At 44.0% G+C, this 21,804-nt stretch overlaps 1 long non-coding RNA gene across 1 annotated transcript; it reads right to left on the reverse strand.

The window, feature by feature from the left end:
- Positions 1-6,226: 6,226 nt before the first annotated feature.
- On the reverse strand, positions 6,227-16,285 carry LOC119086229. The gene is made up of 3 exons (XR_005089453.1): positions 15,961-16,285; positions 14,285-14,513; positions 6,227-6,350 (listed from the first exon to the last, which is right to left on the reverse strand). It is a non-coding gene; the product is annotated as an uncharacterized LOC119086229 (long non-coding RNA).
- Between the last annotated feature and the right edge of the window lie 5,519 nt (positions 16,286-21,804).

Below are 21,804 nucleotides of genomic sequence, written 5' to 3' on the forward strand. Positions count from 1 at the left end.
TTACAAGACACTGGAAACTCTAAAAGGAAATAAGGACCTAACACTGTGGTTTTAAAATTATGTTTCTGTTAGTTTTCATGAAGTATGACCGGGACTGGTAGTGTACAGTAGGGCAAAGCCGGTTTGATCTCAGTAACGAACTGGGGACATAGCAAATATTGTCAGTTCTTGTTCTTCCCCGGGATCCTGGGTCTTCAGAAACAAGGAAGGCCATTTCTCCCTGGTATGGGGAGTGAACCTCTTGCATGAGTCTTCAGCAGGAGGTTATAAAAATCCTTCCTCATTTTATGACCTACTTCCAACAAGAAGGGTAATGGAAGGCTAAAGTTATCTTTCTGTGTCTTCTGTGTGTTCCTCAACATGCAAATGTTCTAGATTTTAAGGTAATTTGTCCTAAGCTCCTTATGTTTCTTTCCAACTCAACACTTTCCTCATCTAAGAAATAATAACTGGGCACGCATTATACTTCTTCTTTACAGAAACATCCAAATGGGTTGATCAAAGTTTCTGCACCGATTCTCATCTATGCAGACAATCGGGGAGTCATAGGTTGAGTACATTGGGGTGGGGAGAAAGAGTGGTAGGTGCACCCCTCTGGGAAAGTGTGAAATAGAGAGGACATTACGTACGCGGGGGTCCCTAAACTGCGTTGTTACTGGGTGATCCTGATTGAGCCTAGATGGAATATTGCAGTATGCTGTAGGTAAAAGGGACTGCAAAATCTAAGCCCGGAAACTACAAAGGCCCTTCTTGGGGTCCTCCTTTGTGGGATCCAAACTGTCAACAACAAGAGAAGTGCCTAATGCAAGGAGGGTGGGGCACCCACACAGGCTTGTCTGTCTTCTGCCTGTGGGAGGGAGGAACTTACCTATTAGGGATTTATAGGGAACTGATTGCACCAGACCAGTGTTGGCTTAGGTTGTTCAGTTGGTGGAATGGATTTAAAAATGACCAGGCTAGAAGCTACTTAACACATAGTGGCTAAGAGGCCACAAGTCCATAGATATTTAAAATATAAAATTGAGATAATTGGGGCTGTGCAGGACATAAAGGCCCCCTGCTCAATCCTCCAAATAAAAAGAGGACCCCCTGCTCCCCCTGATTTCCACCTTGGGTGACTAGGTCATTGGATACAGATGTAGCTCTCTAGGCTCCTGTTCAGTACTCATCAAATTCTCAGACATCCATATGTGCTCTGGATATCCCAGGGTATCTGACACTAAACTACATCCATATGTTTTAGACATCTTTAATTGTTGTAATTCTACAAGGAATGCATCTTACCTCATAATATTAAGAAACACGCATTTTGAAAATATAATCACAAAAATGGTCAGCTGAGTGCCTGGGAAGAAGACCTGCAGCAGATGCTCAGTGCTTTTAAAGAAGTAGCACCTTTGGGTGGGTATCCTTAGAGTTCAGGGTATCTTTAACAGAGAAGTCAGAATGTGAATTACTGAACAAGTGTTTCGGCCTCACGGTAAGGTAGGTTTATCTTTAGTGCTAGGATGTAGCATTTGTCTCCTGGCCATTGAGAAATGAATGGCTTACAATAAAACAAATTGTATTTGGCAATTAAGATCATGTGCGTCGATTCCTAGCACTTATCTCTTTTGAAACATCCTGGTAAGAAAGATCCAAAAATCACAGCTGAACTGTGAAAGGAGTATGTGAGGGCTAGGAGGGGCCTCTGTAGAGGCAAAGAGAGAGGCACTTGGCTTTTGTTTTTGCCAAAGTGCTACTAAAATTAATAGCATTATTTCCATGCCTGTAGGGTAGATAATATTATTATTGTCCAAGCAAGGTTTCTTCTGCTCTGCAGAAATGTAAAGGCTTTGATAGCAACAGTCAGGTGCAAAGATGGATCCAGTCCTATTTCCTCTTGCAGAAGTATAAGTAAACAGCTCCTGTCCCAAATGGCCAAGTTTGATGAATTAATGGGAGCATGCAGTATTCGCAAGAAACCATGAAGATTCTCAATTAGCCAAGAAAAAGAAATCAAAACATCCAAATTGGAAAGGAAAAAGTAAAACTATCTTTGTCTACAGAGGACACAGTCCTGTATGTAGAAAGCCCTAAAAGGCTCCATGCCCCCCCCTCCTGCCCCAGAAGTCTAATACACAAATTTAGGAAAGCTGCCGTCAACACAGAACAATTGGTCACACTTATGTGCACTAATAATCAGCTATGAGAAAGAGGGGAGCAGAAAACAACCCCATTTCAATTAGCACTGTGAATCTAGCACTCTGGAGACAGAAGAGAGGATCACAAGTTTGAGGCCAGCCTGGGCTATGAAGAAAGATCTTCTCTCAAAACAAAAACAAATTGAAATAAAATATAAAAAAATAACATAAAAATCCAAATGTATAATTTCACCAAATGATAAAAGACCCACATGTTAAGTTGATGAAAGAAATTAAGATATAATTGGAAACATATCTCATGTTCATGGAATGATGGAGTTAATATTGTTAAACTTAGCTAAAATTTAATTCAGTTCTTGTCAAAACCATCAATGGCAGATTTCACAGAAGTAGAACAAATAATTTAAAATCTGCGTGGAACCATGAAAGACGCTGATTATTCAAATATATCTTGAACAAGGAAAATAAAATGTGAGGCATCGCAGTTTCAGATTTCAGGCAAAGCGGAATGGTTGTAGAAACCAATGTCAGAGAGTTCTGGGAGGGAGGAAGATTCAGGAAGCAGCCCACACCTACAGTCATCCAAGCAAAGGTATCACAAACACAGTGGAGAGAGGATGAATGGGCTCTTCAGTGAAAGATGCTGGAGACACTGGAAACCTACTTACAGAAGAACAGAACACAGACCTAAGCCTAAAGATGTGAAATCATGAAGATCCTAAGAGAAAGCAGAGGGGGAAAATCCCTTGATGTTGGCGTCAGTAATGATTCGTTTAATCAACCACGAAAGACTATACAACAAAAATCAAAATAAACTAGGTCTATGTTAGGAGAAGAAGGAGGAGGAGGAGAAAGAAGAAGAGGAAGGGGAAGAGAAGAAGGAGGAGGAGGAAGAGGAGGAGGAGGAGAAAGAAGAAGAGGAAGAAGAAGAAGAAGAAGAAGAAGAAGAAGAAGAAGAAGAAGAAGAAGAAGAAGAAGAAGAAAGGAAGGAAGGAGGAAGGAAGAAAAGTTTCTCTACAGTGAAAGAAAACAGTCAACAAAACTGCAAGGCCACCTATGGAAACAGAAGAAAGTATCTACAAACTATAAATCCAAAAAGAGTTGATACCTAATATACAAGGAACTCCTATGACTCAACAGCAGAAAAACAACTGTAGTAAAAGATGGGCAAAGAACTTAGTTTTCAAAAGAAGACATCTGAATGCCCAGTGGATGCCTGAAAACATACTCAACCTATGCATTGATTAGGGAACTGCAAGTCAGAGCCAGAAGGAAGACTCCATCTTAGTTTAGAAAGGAATTACCAAAAAGTCAAAAGCTAGTGTAGGTGACAATGTAGAAGGAAGAAAATACTTGCACAGTGTTGATAGGGCTGTCAAAGAGTAGTTATTGAGGGAACCTGGATGGAGGCTGTCACCTCAAATAGACCTGTTTGGACTACCTTTGGTGGTTCACATCTATAGTTCCAGCATTCAAAAGGTTGGGCAGAAGGATGATAAGTAGTGGTAAACCTGGACTATATAGCCAGACCAAAACATAGGCAGACAGATGTGCATTCTCATGTGTGTCCATATCCAAAGGCACTAAAAACATTAGCTTAAAGCTATAGCTACACTTCTATGTTCCCTTAGAGAACAAAAGCTTCACATCTGATGTCGGAGGTAAGTTGAAAGTCATCTGAGGACGGTGGCAATGGCAGAAATGTAAGAAGTCAGGGTCTAGGACAACACACCCAACGCCCTCCAGCAGCCATCTCATGTGCAAACACAATCGCCCAAATGCCTAGGGGAAGCCGGGGCAGCCCTGCCTCTATCAATTACTCATCTACTATGGGGGAATGTGTCCCTAAGCTTGGGAGGAAAGAGGCGAAGATAATTCCACCACAGTGTAGAGCGGATGAGTCCAATGAATAGAATCAGTACAGTGTGTGTCCTAACTGGATTAAAATTAACTAAACTCAGAATCAACTTGAAATCTGGAGGACTATTTTCTTGGTGTTGCTCTCCCCACCTTCTTAACGCCTTCTTTTAAGCAGGTTTTGTTTCCATTCATCCTGCTGATCTCTGACTACTAAATTCTTTATTTCAGCCTCCTATAAGGAGCAAGACCATCCTTTTCATCTTCCCCCTTCAACAAAACCCCTCTTGGAATCCTGTTTTCTGTGTGAGTTGGCACATGAGCTGGGGAAGAAAGCCAGAAGGAGGCGGGTAGGGAGTTTCAGAGATGGCAAATCCACTGCATGCAGCAATGCCCACCCTGTCCTGGGTATCTCACCCTTACCAGTGGTCAGTCACCCTTGTGTGCTTAATCAGATTAAAGGCCCCCCAAGAAATCCCTTTCATTCCCTGTCACACAAGGGTGAGCAATGAAATAACCAATATAGCAGTGTCGCACTGCATCTGGGGATGAGAAACAAGCACTGTGGACTATGTCCCCAGCACCTTGGTGATCTCCCTGGTCCTGCCTGCTTGGCCCCTCAAAGGCAGCTCTGCTGTGGACCGGTGACATTATGGGATAGAATCTGTGGCAAGAACTCCCGTCTATTATGTAAACACAAGGGACACTGAGTGCAAGGCTTCGTATATATCAAAAAATATAATGGGGGGGATTTGTATATCCCATGAATATTTAATTCTTCTGAAAGCTAACTATCTGCATATCAGACCACGCCAATGCATGTGCGTGATTTTTTTCTCTGTTGTCTTTCAAAATAAAGCAGACAATGTTTTCCCTTCCTGTGGTGCCTTGGAAGTTGCTTAACTGTGCATGGATCCCTTTGATCTACCGAGTGTGTGTATTTTAAGACAAAGTCCACGGTGCTGCTCTCATCCGTGTGGAGGAAGTAGAACAAAGAGAGGAAACCAGGCCGCTTTCCATTGTTTTCCTCGTGACCTGGATCACAATTCACTGATGTCTTGAGCGCTGTTTAACTTTTGCTGGTGTCTTTTTAATCATAGCATTCGTGTGCATTTAAAAAGAGCTCCTTGATACACAACCACTGGGTAGCATGATAGCCAGCCCGCCCGCCCTGTTGCACTGCAGAAGCCTGCAGCTGCCTGCAGCTGCCTGAAGCTTAATTATGCATGCATGCATGCAAAGCCCAGATGCTCAGCCAAGAGTGCCTCAACTACAACAGTTTCTCGCTTGTTTTTGTTTGAATTATAATTGGGCAGATCTGTATTCCGAGGGCCCGTTTTGTAGCTGGAACATGCTCCTCTTCGCCTCTGTGGCTACCTGTGTTTGACTCAGCTTTTTCACCAAGGAGCCCTTTGTGGATGCCGCCATGTGCCTCTGAGATCTGAGTAGGGTCATTTACAGGCTTGATGAAATCTTTTACCTACACAACAATTTTAAAAGGTACAAAAATGACCTGCGCCCCAGTAGGTTTTTCCTCCAGATGGGTTGTAGCTAAAAGAAAGAAAGGGATGGCGAACTAGAAGCTGGCACTGGGATAGAAACAAAGGAGGCTGAGAGCCAGGTGGCCATGCTAGGAAGGAAACTCACACCTGCTGGAAGACTGTGCTGGGGGTGACCTGTTAGCCATGCCCATCTTCTATTCAGAGAACATTTGGGGAGCTGTTTTACAGCCACCTCAGGGACCTCAGTCTCCAGCACGAACATGGCTCCTGTGTCAATGATGCTGAGTATGTCATGGTACTCCCCAGACCACTTGACTGACAACTGAGCAGAGCAGGAGCTTCCCATGGAGGACACTCGCTGCTGCTTAGACTATTTCTGAGGCTCATCGAGAGACATCAACTCCGTATTCAAAATGAGCAGCAATTGAAAGACAAAGATTGAGTTCACTGCAAAGGATGATGTTTTGTGATCTCATAGCGATTTTATACACGTGTACAGATATGTGCTTGTGTGTGTGTGTGTGTGTGTGTGTGTGTGTGTGTGTGTGTGTGTGTGTACCAACTGCAGACTTACACTGAAGTTTCAAAAGTAAGCAGAAATCTATTGTAGGATAATTACCCATGATAATCTTAAGAATCATATAGAACCAGGATATAGATAGATAGATAGATAAATGGATAAGACAAATAAATAGATAGATATAGACATATACATACCTAAATACATATATAAACATATGTTTTCTTCACCTCTGTTGCTGTTTCTGTTTGACTCAGCTGCTTTTGTCAACACTGTGTGCCTCTGAGATCTGCAAACAGTCATTTGTAGACTCATCACATCTTTTACCTACACAGCAAATTTGAAGATAAAAAAAATTACCCTAGCCCCAGTAGGTCTTCCTCCAGATGGATAGTAGCTTTTCTTGGAAGGAAGGGAGGGAGGGAAGAAAATAGTTAATTAGAAATTTATGCATGTATGCACATATATATGTGTGTGTATGTGTGTATACATATATATATGATGCCCCCATGTATGAAATGGGGATAATAAATAAGTAATTCTCCTTCATGAGCAGTTAAGAATATGCAACAGCTGGGCAGTAGTGTTGCATGCCTTTAATCCCAGCACTCAGGAGGCAGAACCAGAGCCAGGCAGCTCTCTGTGAGTTCAAGGCCAGCCTGGTCTACAGGGCAAGATCCAGGACAGGCACCAAAGCTACACAGAGAAACCCTGTCTCGAAAAAAAAAAAAAAAAAAAGCAAAAACAAAACAAAACAAAAAGAATATGCAACAGTGTTTGGCATCTATGTACCACACAGTCAATGTCTATAGATGTTATAGCTGAGAAGCTAAGAGTTTATATGCTCTATAGGATATCTGAGTCACACATTCTTAGGTAAACAAAATACACAAAAGTGTCTCAGTGTATAGACTGGGACTCAATGTCCAGTTTTCATATCCCAGCTCAGTCATTTCAAAGACTTTGATTCTGGAAAGATCTCAGTGGCCTTACCTAGGAAGCGGGAATCACAGTGGTGTCTATTTCAAATCATTATGATGGTATCATAACATGATTATTGAGTGCAGACCAAGAATGTCTCTGTAACGTAACTTCACTCTACTCAACTTGGCCTGAATTAGAGCCTCTAGCCACAGTCTAACAGAATCAAATTTCAACAAGCATCCCAAGATGCTTCAGTTTGTAGAAAGCATCACCCTTAATGCCCAACCATTTTCTCTACCACTCGAATTCTTCCTGTTCCACAGTTACTTTTGGGAATCCAGTCATCCAGGCATACTCTCCATCAAACACCACTTTAGACAGAATCCTCTCTTGGTGCTGTTTCCTTCTAGTGATTTCCATTCCTGCTCCTACCTCTACCTTTCTTCAATTCATTGAGAAGCAAGCCCAGTGTATCCCAACACCACACAATCAGATGGCAATAGCAACTCCTATACCCACCACAAGAGTCCTGAAGAAATTCTGTACCATCACTTTGGTAGTGTCAGAATAATTTTCTCTATAATGGTATAGTTGTTTTAAAGAGTCACTCTCCAAGCTTAGAAGATGAAGAATATGTGCTATGAAAGGAAGAAGATCGGAGTTCAAATGCCAAGTACCTACAGAAAAGCTGGGCATGGCTGTGTTCCTGTCACCCCAGCATTGGGACTAGATGAAGCACAGCAAGGAGATCCTGGGAACTTGATGGCCAGTCAGCCTAGCCCTGTCTAAAAAATTAGATGGAGAGTGATAGAGGAAGACACTTGACATTTCTTCTGACCTCCTCATACACACACATAGGCATACACAGTGGTACACACGTGTGTGTATATACCACAGCCACCATACCCCACCCACACCACACCATACCACACACAACTCTCAAAAAATATTCATTCATCAATAAAGCCATTCAGCAGACTGACAAAATACTGTTTGTTGTTATTGTTTTGTTCATGAATTTCCTGAGGTACAGTCTCCCTATCAGAGGAATGCTGTGGGATGTCTTTCTGTACGCTGTGAATATGTGTTGCTCTGATTGGTTGATAAATAAAGCTGTTTGGCCAATGGTGAGGCAGAATAAGGTTAGGCAGTACATTTGAACTGGAGAGAGAGAAGAGGAAAGGACATTGGGGCAGATACTGCAAGCTGCTGCCAGGAGAAGCAAGATGTGAAAATACCCGTAAGCCACAAGCCACTTGGCAATGCATAGGTTAATAGAAATGGGCTGAGTTAAGTTGTTAAGAGCCAGCTAGCAAGAAGCCTGAGCCATTAGGCCGTACAGTTTGTAAGTAATATAAGCCTCTGTGTGTTTTCTTGGGTCTGAGCGGCTTCAGGACTGGGTGGGACACAGGAAAACTTCCATCTACAGAGGAACTAGCAATCTTGTTGGCTATATGCAAGATAACTAGATACACTGTGTAGGTAAAGACAGAATTTTTCTGACCAAAGTGCTTGTTAGTATCAAAAAAGATTTTAAGTCAAGGCATTAAAATATCTTTCACTCAGCCGGGTGGTGGTGGCCCATGCCTTTAGTCCCAGCACTCGGGAGGCAGAGGCAGGCAGATCTCTGTGAGTTCAAGGCCAGCCTGGGCTACCAAGTGAGTTCCAGGAAAGGCACAAAGCTACACAGAGAAACCCTGTCTCGAAAAACCAAAAAAAAAAAAAATCTTTCACTTCACAAGAAAGACAGCCTGGTGAGAATGAATATTTATAGAATTATAATTCTATACAATTACAATTATATAGACTTACAATTCTGACTTTCTCAACTGGATAGCACTAGTACCTAGAAGGAGTAACTAAAAGAGCCCTGGCTCATTCCTTTCTCAACTCTAAGTCGACAACAATGTTGGGCCTTCCACCAGAGACGAGGCTCCATCCAAAGAACCAAGAACACAATATTTTTGCACAGTACACTCCTTGGTGACCTACACAGAAGGAGACAAATACTTCCTGACAGAGGTATGCATTTATCCCATGCACTAACAGCCTTCCTTGATCCAATGGGAAATTCATTATACTCAGAGCCAGCCCTTTTATTGGCCTCAAATGTGTTACTATAACACAAATGCTAAGGCATCACCCACTAATATTTAAAGCAATGATATTATGGAGCATTTTTTATACATCAGGATTTAATGCAGTTTACAGAAAAGAGTTTTTAAATAAGTATCAAATTCCTTGCAGTGATGGAAAATATTAGATTAATGTGCCTGGACAAATGTGCCTTGGATTTTCCACTCAATCTCTTCTCCCTATCATGCTCCTGGACATGTCAGTTTACATTTAGGAAAGGCAACATATTAGTTACTTTTCACATCACTATCACAAAATACCTTTTGGTTGATATGACTGAGCAGATAAGATGCTTGTTGCCATGCCTGAACATCTGAGTTCAAACGCGGGGACTCACATGGTAGAAGTTGTTCTCTGACCTGCAATGGATCACTATGACACATGTGTGCAAACACTCATGCGCTCACACAAATACACAAAATAAATTATTTAAGAAGCAATGGTTTAAAAAAAAACAACTACATTTTGGCTCACAGTCTGAAAGGAGATGCAGTCCATTACCGTCGGAAGACACAGCTTTGGGAGTGTGGTCACACTGAGTCTACAGTGAGGACACAGAGGAAGATGAATGCCAGTGCACAGCTGGCTCTTTGCTTCCTTCCTTCTTACTTAATCCCAAACCCCAACCTATAGGATGATGCTACCCCTTGTCGGGATCTGTCTGTCTCTCGGAAAATGCCCTCAGAGACATGTCTACAACGGTGTGTTGCTGGGTGACTGCAAACCCAGACAACCTGACAAAGAAGATCTAGCCACCACAGAGAGTTGTCCCTCCATACATGGTGTAGAGACACCTTCTGTGAACCCCTGTAGAAGATTGGTGAAGACCCCAGGAAATAATCCTTGGTAAATAATTATCAATTATCCCTGATGCCATAAAAATTTACTTCTGTGATATTTTATTGGTGTTCCTTTCTTCTTCTTTTATATGTATATATATATACACACATTTTATATATATATATATATATACATATATATATTTGTAACTTTTTTAATGAGAAGACTTTTTAATTTTTTTTTTAATTTTTTGCCCGTCATCTTATTTTTGTGATGATATGTTATGAGCTACTCCAGGGCAAAGTAAATGCTTATAGATTAGTCAATAAATTCACTCAATAAATACATGTATGCGGGTGCTTTAACTATCCAGTTAGACTTCCTTACCGTCTAGGAACACAACTATGAGGAAGATTCCAAAATTCATGCCTCTGTGAAATTTATAATCTGGTGAGATTTCAAGTGTTGTAGGAACAAAAGAAAAACAACACAATATAGTTTTCAAGGGAAAAAAATGTAATGGTTGATTTTATTGTCAACGTGCCACAGATTACAGTCATCTGAGAAGGGGGCCTCAACTAAATGCTTCTTCTGATTGAAATAACTGATGTGAAGACCCACCTCAAGTACGGATGCTACCTTCTGGTGGCAACTCCTATGAAAATGTAGGTGGCAGGAGAGTGTCTGTCTTTTGCTTCCTTGGCTTCCGCTCTGGCTGCTGAGTTGACTCACCTTGTTGCTGTGTGTGTGCTGATATTTCATTTGTGCTGACATGTGATATTTTATTTGTATGTTAATAAATAAAGTTTGCCTGGAGATCAGAGGTCATAGTCAGCCATAAACAGAAGTCAGGCAGTGATAGCACATGCCCTTAATCTGATCACATGGCAGGCAGAGTCTCTGTGTGTTCAAGGAAACAGCCAAGTGTGGTGACACACACCTCTAATCCCAGTACCTACCATAGAGACCTGGAGGTCTGTATAGACAGGCAGTGATGAGGAAGTCATGTGGCTGGGTTTAGAGACAATGAGAAGGCAGAACAGGAAGGCAATGAAGGCACAGGTTAGACAGGAAGAGGTTCTCTTGGGAAGCTATGGCGACATGGTGAGCTAAGGTTCATTGGTGGCTATTGCTCTGATCTCTATGGCTTGCACCCCTGTATTTGGCTCTGTGTTTATTTAATAAGATTGTTTAGAAATTCATCTATAGCTGTTGTTGATTATTGGTTCATGGACATCAGATCCAGCCTTCCCAGTCTTCCATCACTAACCAAGGACCAGCAGCTCCCCAGGAACCCTCCAGGTCTTTGGCACCAGATTGTGATTGCTGAAGTACCCATGGACTAAGCAAATACTGAGTTGTGGCTTTCTTTTGTGACAGATCGCCACTATGGGAGTAGTAAATGTACTGAGCCACCCAGCCTCAAAGACTGAGCAACTGCTGAGTTCTTGGCCTGTCCGGTGTGATGCAGCTGTTGTTGCTATTTTAACATTAGTTGACTTAACGTGTGTGTGTGTGTGTGTGTGTGTGTGTGTGTGTGTGTGTGTGTCCTATAGGTTCTGATTCTCTAGCAAACTCTAACTGATCTGGTCAGACTGGGTAGCCTCACAAACCCTGTCCTACCATCTTTTACCTGATACTCACCCCCCTGCCTATGTGGACCACTGGAAGCCATTGCTTCACAGCGTAGACATCAAATTAACTACAAAATTCTGTTTTCAAGACCAATCATAATGATCTCTTGCCTTAAAGTTCCTTACTTTGCCCTCATACTTTGTGGCAAAAGATGGAGGTACCATGCGTCCCCAGTCAGGGATGAGCAGTGAGCCTGGAGAATCACGGCTCACCCCCTGGGCACTGGCAGAGAAAGGCTCTCTCGGGCACAGAGGCGGTCACTGTGGGTCCCTAGGACAGCTGTGCTCCAGTTCACTGCTCTTTGTTCTAGGAGCTCAGTTTCTTTCCCCCTTCTACCACAATGAGTAGCTGTCAGGAATAAACTTGCGGTAAGAATCCTGCTGATAAAAGGCCAATTTATCTTCTACTAGTTTCCTAGTTTAAATACTGTGAAGAAGGCTGGGGGTGTAACTCAATAGTGAGGTACATGCTAGCAAGCGCCAGGTCCTAGATTCAAGGCCTAGTGCCAAAAATAAATAAATAAAGAAAGAAAGAAAGAAAGAAAGAAAGAAAGAAAGAAAGAAAGAAAGAAAGAAAGAAAGAAATGGAAGGAGGGACATGGTGGGAACTGTGCCATAGGTCAAGAGACTGTTTTTCTTTTTGACTATATGATGTGGGTCTAATGGTAGTCCCCACATATGACCATTTGAAATTTGTGTTTTAGGAAAGTATATAGTAAGAGTGAAGAAAACACACACACACACACACACACACACACACACACACACGCACGCACGCACGCACGCACGCACGCATGAACGCACGCATACACATATATATGCACATGCACGCACATGCACCCACATGGAGAGTCAATCAAGACTGAATAGCTTCCAAAGGGTAGAAAAGACATATTTGTGTAGATAATAGGTAGGCCCCTGCCCCTAGCAACTCCACGGTGGAAAATGTGAGCTTTATCTTCATCTTAAAAGGCTACATTCACAATAGCATCCACGTCAGAGAGAAACCAACAACATTAACAGCAGAAGTACTAGAGAGGGTAAACAGTGTGCTCCTCAAACACAAACGAATTTCTTTTCCACCAACAAGAAACACAAAGCTTTGTGTGCACTAAATGAAGCAAATTAAGTGTGACCCTTTCTCTGGGAATCATTGAAGGACAGAATGAAGGATTGTACACAGATTATGAACAGTGTACACACACACACACACACATTATGAACAGTGTACATACACACACACTATGAACAGTGTACACACACATGTGTGTATACATATATAGTTATGTATGTATATAATTAATATTAATATAATTAATATTAGCCACCACACAGGCAGGTTAATTGTCGCTTCTCTGAGCACTTAATCTGTTAGCAGTTGATAAATCCACCCGGGATAGAAGAGGCTCATATTTAGGTCACACAAAGTCATTGCCGTTTTTTAATTTAAACTGTGCACTAGATTAAAACATGAGAGTGTTTCAGCAGAGCCAGTCAGAGGCAGCAGCGATAGGCTGTCATTTGGTGGAGAAAGTTTCCCCAGCACACCCCAGGGACATGTTAATCAAAGCTTTTAATGGATTCAGTCTGATCTGTGACAGGCTTTGTTCCAGAGATGGTATTTGTTGGATGGAGCTGCTAGTTATCAATAAGACACAGTAATTGCAGGGAGTGATTGAGCCCTGTTTCCAGGCCTTCCTACCATCCGGCTCTTTTTTATTATCAGTCAAGGCAGAGGTGTCTTGCCCTGGGAGTCACAAAATGACTTGTTTCTTTCATCTCGCAACATCCAGTGATGAAAATTAAACAAGAAATATGAACATTAATTTACCAAAACAAAAGAGGGATCTTAAAATCCCTTGCTTCTCCTCCTTAAGTCTTTGTTTTAGACTTCTCAGCCCAATCTGGGCAGCAAATCTTTTAAACTGATCAAATAAATCCACTTGAACCAGAGGCAGGCATTTGAAGCTCCTCTGTGAGCTCAGGCTGCCTTGGCAGTGGCTTCTTTCAAAGTTCTTTGTTATCCCTGGGAAATCAGAACAGCCAGAGGCTGAACTAAAGAGTGGGGATCACACTAGATCACCTGCAGGAGTACTGAGCTTTGCAGCCACTTAGGAAGGTTAAGGCTCCCCATCGGATAGAAAACGTCTTGGTGCCTCTTCAAAACCGGACACCAAATGGTATGCTAACAGCCTGTCTTCTTTAGGAAGTCACGGTCCACAATCGCAAAGATCAAAATGATCCTCTTGGTAAGGCGTGTCAGGTGGATGAGGGAAGGTAAGGGGCAGACAGTGTTTCAGAAGGAGCTGGTCTCATTGAAGGGCCTTTCTCCCACCAATGTAAACAATACCGGGACGACCAATGCCATCGCCTTCAGAAGCCAAGCAAAAGCAACCAATCATCCACAGTGGAGTCTAAGGGAGCCCTGAGTGTTTCCTGGGGCGCTAATGTGGATGTAGTCTCCCTCTGGAGTCCCAGGTGAGAGGTCGGACAGCAATTTTTCTTTCTCTGGGAAATAAAATCACAAAGTGGCAATCCCCGAGACAGTGACACGTAAACACTCCTAACACCATGACGACCACTTTTTGCGGGCTTTCAACGACAGCCCGGATTCCGAGCTCTTCAAGGCTGATTACACACTACTCCTTTCCACGGTCTCCTTCCTTGTGCTCAGCCTGTTCCACTCTGCTTTTGTCAGGGGCACAATGCTTTGTAATTCCATCTCCCGTGTCTTTGTTTATAACATTCCTTCAGCCTGAAAGACCTTTCCTCTCATCCTCCACTTACCGAACTCCTCCTGAAGCCACAAGCCTCTCTCAAATGTCGTCTCCCCAGTAAAGTCAGGGCTAACGGTGACAGGGGACAGAGATGCAGAAGGCTGGAGCACAAGTGCATTGTGTCACAGGTCCTGTGCTTTCAAGAAGCTTTACACGACTCCCCGCTACCAAAGAGGATTGTTCTGAGGAGTCAAAGTGGTAGCCCATTGCTTCCAATGTGGATACACATCTAAAACTCACTGGAAGAAAACAAAAAAAAAAAGAAAAAGAAAAATTGATTTCAATTCTGCCCCTGGGAGAGCCAGGAACCAGGTAGGTTCTGATATTCATTCAAGAAACCATGTGTGGCTGCCAACCGGAGACGCAATGCCCTAAGAACAAAACCCTTGGTTGGGGAACATAACGTGAACTAGAACTGAGCAGGAGGCAAGCTTTTGCCTCCTAGCGCCTATTTCACATCCCCCAGTTCAAAGGACCTGGCTTGTCTTTCAGGATAAGATTCAAAAACCTCCGAACTCCAAAATGACTGGAAGAGTTTGCTGAGTACAAAGTGAGGTGTATCCCACCTCTCCTGAAATCCTTGCTCCCAAGTTCGCTGGCAATTCTGGAGAGTGCATGTGTGTGTGTGTGTGTGTGTGTGTGTGTGTGTGAGAGAGAGAGAGAGAGAGAGAGAGAGAGAGAGAGAGAGAGAGAGACAGAGAGAGAGACAGAGAGAGAGAGAGAGAGAGAGAGAGAGAGAGAGGAGGGGGTTGACCACCCATTTCCATCTCCTGGAGCACAAAGTTAAGGACAGCAGACTAAACAAGGAAAACAGTTGAGGGGTCCTAAGGCTCCCTCCCAATTAGAAAGCGTGAGGATCCAAACTAAGGAAGATTCTGGAAGAAAATAAAGACAAAATGAATGAGTCATTTTTGGTTTTGTTTTTGTTTGTTTGTTTACAATGGAGTTTGGAGTAAGAGGGAGAAAAGAGAAGCTAGGATGCTACTACTGTATTTCAGGCTTCAGAAACTAGGATCCTCATCCAAAATAGAAAGGTGATCTGGTGCAGGGAAATGAGGATGCTGGAAAGTGATAGAGGAGGGACCAACGGACAAAAGGTGGAGCTTGGTGCATGAGGGGATGTGAGAGTGTGCAGGGAGCAGGCCCAGCTGACAGTCAAAAGAGAAGCCCCCAGGACAGACAGTGGAAGAGCTCTCGTGAAGAACACTTGTGAGTGAGAAACGAGGAAACAGAAGGAGCTTGCGCTCAGTTTTTGTCTTTGTGGAACGAGAGTTCCTGGCAGGTAGGACCAAGTGAGGGAGTGACTAGGGAACAGCAGACTAGGGACAAGCCACAGAGCCGAGGAACACTGATGGATGCCTGTGACATCTCCAACTCTATCCCGATCCATGATGCCCGTTTGATTTCATAGCATCAAGACAGGCTCTCAGCTGACCCTTCATGAGTCAGATGATTCTGAGTGACAGATTCTGAGTCCCCACATGCCCAGAGCCCTAATACAGAGCCCTCCCAGGGTGTTTCTATGTGCCTGTGTGTGAACAACCTTATACCCTACCACAGGTCTTAGCAGCTGTCTCATCATGAATGAGACAGAGTAATAAGCCACCCTCCTTTTCTATTGGGGGACGGTTGTCAAAACACCCCTAAACAGAATTAATCTCCACAAATATCCAAAGTTTTACTCACAGAGCCTTTTCCGGGAGATCTCTTTTCATGAAACAGGATGCTGGCGTTCCCTATGTATAGAAATCACTACTCTAGTCCATTTTAGAGCTGCATGGATCCCATTTCAAAGCTACATTTTATGATGGCCTTTGTATCAAATAAAGGCACCTTTGGAGTCTACACACTCTCAGGAGCATGAAATTGCCTGCCATAATGGGCAAAGAACATTAGAACACACTCAGAGTAGGGTTACAAAGCCCAGGCCCAAAAAGCCTTTCTCTACAGGTAACCTGAGAAGAGAACGTACTAGAATCACTGTCCTGCTCCCAGAAGTATGTGCACAAGTCTGAAAAGAACTGAGGTTGAAAACACTTCCTTGTTTTCCACAATGAGAACAGCAGCCACCACCCTCCCACTCACATGGTTTGCAAAGTATGTGTTCCCACTTGTACACATACATTTTCAAAGGATATGTTTCTACTTGTGCATACACATTCCTGTGAACTAAGCCGAGGCCAGTTAGGAATCCGGCAGACTGTTAAAGCCACGCCAGCGGCTTTGCCACACTTAAGCATGATTTTCGGTTTGGAAGTTGGTCCATAGAGATCTAACTGATTGGAGCATCCCTTTGGCCCCTTTTAGAATGGTGGCCAATTGCAATGGCTTTCTCAGAAAGTCACATAGGATGAAGAGTCTCTAGTCCCCGACTGTCTGCTTCATTTTGGAAGTGTCTATTAGTGCAGTCTAAAGTAATGAAAGTTTGGCCACGTCTTCTGTAAAATTCCAAATTTGCTTCCTTGAATGCATGTGTGGCTGCTGCAGACTAGTAGTTTCTGAGTTAGAATGTAACCCCTGAGTTTGAAGTCCACCGGAGTATCCTTACATTTATAATATAAGATTCCTAACAACTGAGTCCTACAAAGAAAACCGACCCATCAAGCACAGCAGCTCTTTTGGAAATGTAGGATCTCAAATATCAGACAGGGACTCAATCAGCAGCCACACCATTTTTTTCTTGCGTAGACTCCCATTTTCCATCACAGTTATTACATACCTCCCTTTGCCTGGAACCTTCCACACACTTCCTCTGCTTTCATTCTCAGCAGACTACTTTACTTCGAAGTTCATTACTGACTGAATTAAGGGGTTCAGTTGGTAGGGTGCTTGCCTAGCATGCATGAGGCCCTGGGTTCAATCCTTAGCACCGCATAAACCAGATGCGGTGGTGCGCGCCTGTAATCCCTGATTTCAGGAGGTGGAGGCGGGAGGTTCAGAAACACAGGCTCTTCCTCAGCTATGTAGTGAGCCAGCGAGGGTTACATGAGATCCTGTCTCAAAAATAAGAAGAGAGAAAGAAACAAAGGGAGGGAGGGAGGGAGGGAGAAAGTTAAATTGAACACAAATTGCCCATCTGACAATGCCACAGTGTCTTGTTATTGTTTTTTTCCTGAGCATTGTGCAACCTATCCTTAAAGGCTGGTGTCTTCCTGTTTGCTGTGCTCTTTAGCACATCTGAACTACGTCACTTCCCAAGCCGTCTTCTACCTCTCCGGGATGACCAGCTTCCCATTTACTTCCTGTTCTCTCTGCTTGCTGTGAAATAAAATGGAACACCCACCTCCGCAGGGCTGCCCAGTCCCTGACTGCCGTTTGTAAGGAGTTCTCTTTAAACATTCTCCTCACTCTCAACCCACCCAGTTCAGTGAAGCTGTCCCTTTACCCAACTGTGCTGGCCTGTCCTCCTCGCAAAAGTGGCCTAATGATCTCGCCATGGCACCAGACCCAAGGGAGGCCTTCCTCATACACCATCAGTGCCCCAAGTTGAGAAGCTTCCTTTTTCCTCCTTGTCCTGTCCTCTCCTGCCTCATCCTCTCCGAGTCCCCCTTGTAACACACAGACACTTTCCCCCAGGTTCATTTTCGGGGGCTAACTCTCCACCCCAAGCTGGACTCAAGGGTTAATTCTGGACTCGGCCTCTCTTGCCCTGGGGATATCCATGTACATGTTTCTAAATCAGCCTCATGCTGGTGATTTCACATTGTGAGTTTTCTGGATAGGGCTCTCCTCTGATCTCAAGACTGCAGTCTTTTCATCTGTATTTTCAACAAACAATTCAGTATTTCAAGAGTGAAATCTTGATGGGTCCCCTCACATCCGCGCCCTCCCCTTCTATTCTAATACCTTCCCAGTCTCTCTGTCTCAGACATAACAACAACCAGCGCTTAGTCAGGTGTGCTCTGTGCCAGCACACAAGTCATACTGCCTAAGCGCAGAGCTCACCACATTCCGGGAGGGAAGACAGTGATGTCTCTCCCATGTTGGAGAGAAGAAAACCAAGACACCACAAAGTTAGTTTTGCTAAGACAGAAAGGCTGCTAAGAATGAGGGCTGGTATTTGGACTCAGACAATCTACCCCAAGGCCAGTGTGCTCACCCTAGCATCACAGCGTTCGCTTCCAGGAAACCCACAAGTTTTGTTGATCATCGTCCCTTCGCAGGCCACATGGAACTCATCGGCAGATCTGCTGAACATGGGCTCTGAACCAGATCATGAGTCTGCCTGTTTCCACGGCCCATGCCACATTCTGGCCTCATGTAGTCCCACGCCACAGCCTTCTGGCTGATACAATTGATTCTCTGCCACACTTTCTTACCGACCACTGAACTTACGAGCAAGTGTGTCTTAAGGTGGGAATCATATCATACCCTGGCTAAATCACCTTGAGCGGCATTCCACTGCAGCTGGACTGAAGTGATGGCATCCCACTGCAGCCAGACTGAAGAAGAGAGTGGCATCCCACCTTGCTCTTATACTGCTGCCAATACACACACAGGGTAGTTAAGGAAGTGTGTGTGTGTGTGTGTGTGTGTGTGTGTGTGTGTGTGTGTGTTCACCACCTGAGAAACTGGAAGAGACACAGGGAAACCACCAAGGTGATAAGGAAGTAAGTGGAGCCCTGTGTGTGTGTGTGTAAAAATGGAAAATGGACAGTAGAGTAGAAACTCTGGGTGGGCAGAAGTCTCAAAAGGGGGCACTTGATCTGAGGATGGACAGTGCTGGACCAGTGTAGGGGGTTGGTTGTCTGTGCTTTACCCCTGAAGCACCACCCCTGGCAGGCAGCAGGTAACTGCTGGGTACCTGCTCTCCCCGCTACCCCCGCCCCGCCCCGGGAAAGGCGTGGTTCAGGGCCGAGCCCTTAAGACCTGGAATGCGCACGTCCCTCTCTTGGCTACCTCTTGGTCTTGCGTACCAAGGCAGAGTTCTCCAGAGAACCATCTTGGACCGAGTCTCACCCCTCCTGGACCCTGCGACCAACTCCTTTTGCTTGTTGTGAGTTAACCCAAAACAAACCCCTTTGATTATCAGATAAACTCTGTGGAACTGCCTCATTAGACCAAGAACGACTCTGATGGCCAATGGGCCAAGAGTAGTGTGGTGAGCTAGTCAGGCGGATCGTGACAGAGCTCAACGAGTCACGGGAAGCAAAACAATGGGGGGCAAACTCACTGCACCCACAGACAGGAAAAAAGACAGGAGTGGGGCAAGCTAAGACATCTCAAGGCTCGTCCAGGGACCCGTCCCCTCAGCTAAGCCCCATCTCAAGGCCCGCTCCAGGTGTGAACCAAGCAGTTAAGCTTATGAGCCTATGGGAGTCATTTCACATTCCAACCTCAACAGGGTAATCCCTTCAGCTTGTTCATGGAGATCCACTCCACCCTTCTCCGTGGGGTGTGCATACACTGTAGGCTGACTGGAGGGGGTTCCCTTGCCCTTGGCTGTGTTTGGGTTAAGTGTAGCTGTGAATGCTGGATTAAGCTCTATGGAAATGAGAAGAGGAGGCGGAGCCACACGGATAGATCATTGGCCTGTGGCTCTCAGCAGCATTCATGGCTTCCTCCAGGGTCCTTCCTAGCGGATGCTCTCCAGACCCCTAAGGTCTCCTTCCTTTTCCACTTCAAACCAAGGGTAACCATGGTCCTAGCCCTTTAGTGTTTACCTGTGGGGTACTCTTACATCCTCCGCAGCCTTCTTAAAAACCCTGCTCATGTTCTCCTAGAAATTCCCATCCGACATCCAGCCTGAGAAGGCTCTTCCTGCCAGGATCTTGATAGATTTTCTTCCAAAACCACTGCAAGGGGTTGTGTCTCTCCGGCTGCTATGGGTCACTGACTCTTAGACTTGGTGAACCACTTGCTATGGGTTGGTTCCCGTAAGTGGCAGATAACTCCACATAATGCTGACTTTGGAATTTTCAGAAGCTTCTGGGTCGATTAAATGTCATCCAGCTCCCATGGTTCCCTTTCTCTGCACAAAGCTTTCTGGAGATCAGAGCTCTTTTTAGGGAGATGGAAGTCATACCAACCTGAAAAGCGACACTCATAGAAAGATCATGGGGTTCGGTAGCGTAAGTTTGACTTTTGGCAAGCTGACTTCTCGGTCCTTCAAACAAGTGTGATAAAAACATGCGGTGGTTACCCTACTCACTGGCGATTACGGCAGCGGAAGGGAGGTTACTCCACTCCATTTTGCGGAGCACTCCAGCATTAACTTGCTTGATTCACTGGTGCTGGGACTCGGACAGCAAGAGGCTCTTGTCACTAAGATTGCAATGCCCCCCCCCCCCCGATTATTAAGATGTACAATCTGCTGGATTTGTCAGCACAGGCTGCCGAGAGAAAACACCACCTACCGAAGTTGGCAAGTCCAACTGGAGGCTGACAGCGTAGTGGGATTGCTGCTGAGAGCTGGCTTCCCGGACTGCACACACTCTTCTTGCTGGGTCCCCATGGGGCAGAGGGAGAACAAGACTGTGCCTCTCTCCTTTCAGGGTCTCACAATGTAGTCCAGTCTAGTCTCAAATTTGCTGTCTTCAAGTACAGGCTTGTACCACTGCAGCAGGCTAAAGGCATACTTGTGATTCCATGTGATTTTTTATCATCTCACAGGTCTTTAAGAGTTACACCATGGATGAAGGCTTCAGTGTATGAATTGTGGGGGAGCGTAGACATTCAGTTTGTGCTCAGTTATGTACATTAACTGGTTAGGAGTCATTAGCCAAATATCATTTCTCTCAGGAAGGAAGTGAAGATGACTGGAACTTCTAGAACACCCATCTTCTACAATATGCCGAAGGTTATGATTTAAAATGTTGAGAGATGGGTCAGTAAAATGGCGCACCATGTAAAGGTGACTGCCACCAAGCCTGATGAACTGAATTCAATCCCTGGGATCCACTTGATGGAAGGAACAAATTGGCTCGTTCCACTTCTCCTCTGACCTCCACATCCCTGCCATGATGATACTATACACACGAATGCATGTATGCACGTGGGTACGCACATGCGCATGCACACACGGGCATAAAATGTAGTGAAGTACTTTTAAAAATAAAAAATAAAATATTAAGTTTAATCAAAGTACCTAAGATTACCTTTGCTTTGCTGAAATTTTAAACAAGAATCATGATCAGCATGAGAAATATTGTTGCTTTCTTTTCTGTTATACAGTGAGGAATTAGAAATGTCATACATTAGTACAAAATAAAAATTTTAACTGCTAATAAGGTAAGATACTTGAGAATTTATTTATATTATAGAATGCTGGACAGCAGTCTTCAAAGTTACCAAACCTATTTGTTGCAACATGGATAAAATTTTAAAATAAATACAGAATGAAAAAAAATATTTCAAAAGTAAGACTCATTATCTAAGACATGTTGCAATTTAATCAGTTAAAATAACCATGTGCTGATGGGACCTACTGGGTAATCTTTCTAAATTCTTGAGAATTTTTGAAGTATTCCAGATTAAAGATAAAGGCAGTATGCATCACGACAATGACACTTACAGATAATGAGGCACAAA

This window comes from Peromyscus leucopus, chromosome 19 (genome assembly GCF_004664715.2).
Source record: "Peromyscus leucopus breed LL Stock chromosome 19, UCI_PerLeu_2.1, whole genome shotgun sequence".
Lineage (NCBI taxonomy): Eukaryota > Metazoa > Chordata > Mammalia > Rodentia > Cricetidae > Peromyscus > Peromyscus leucopus.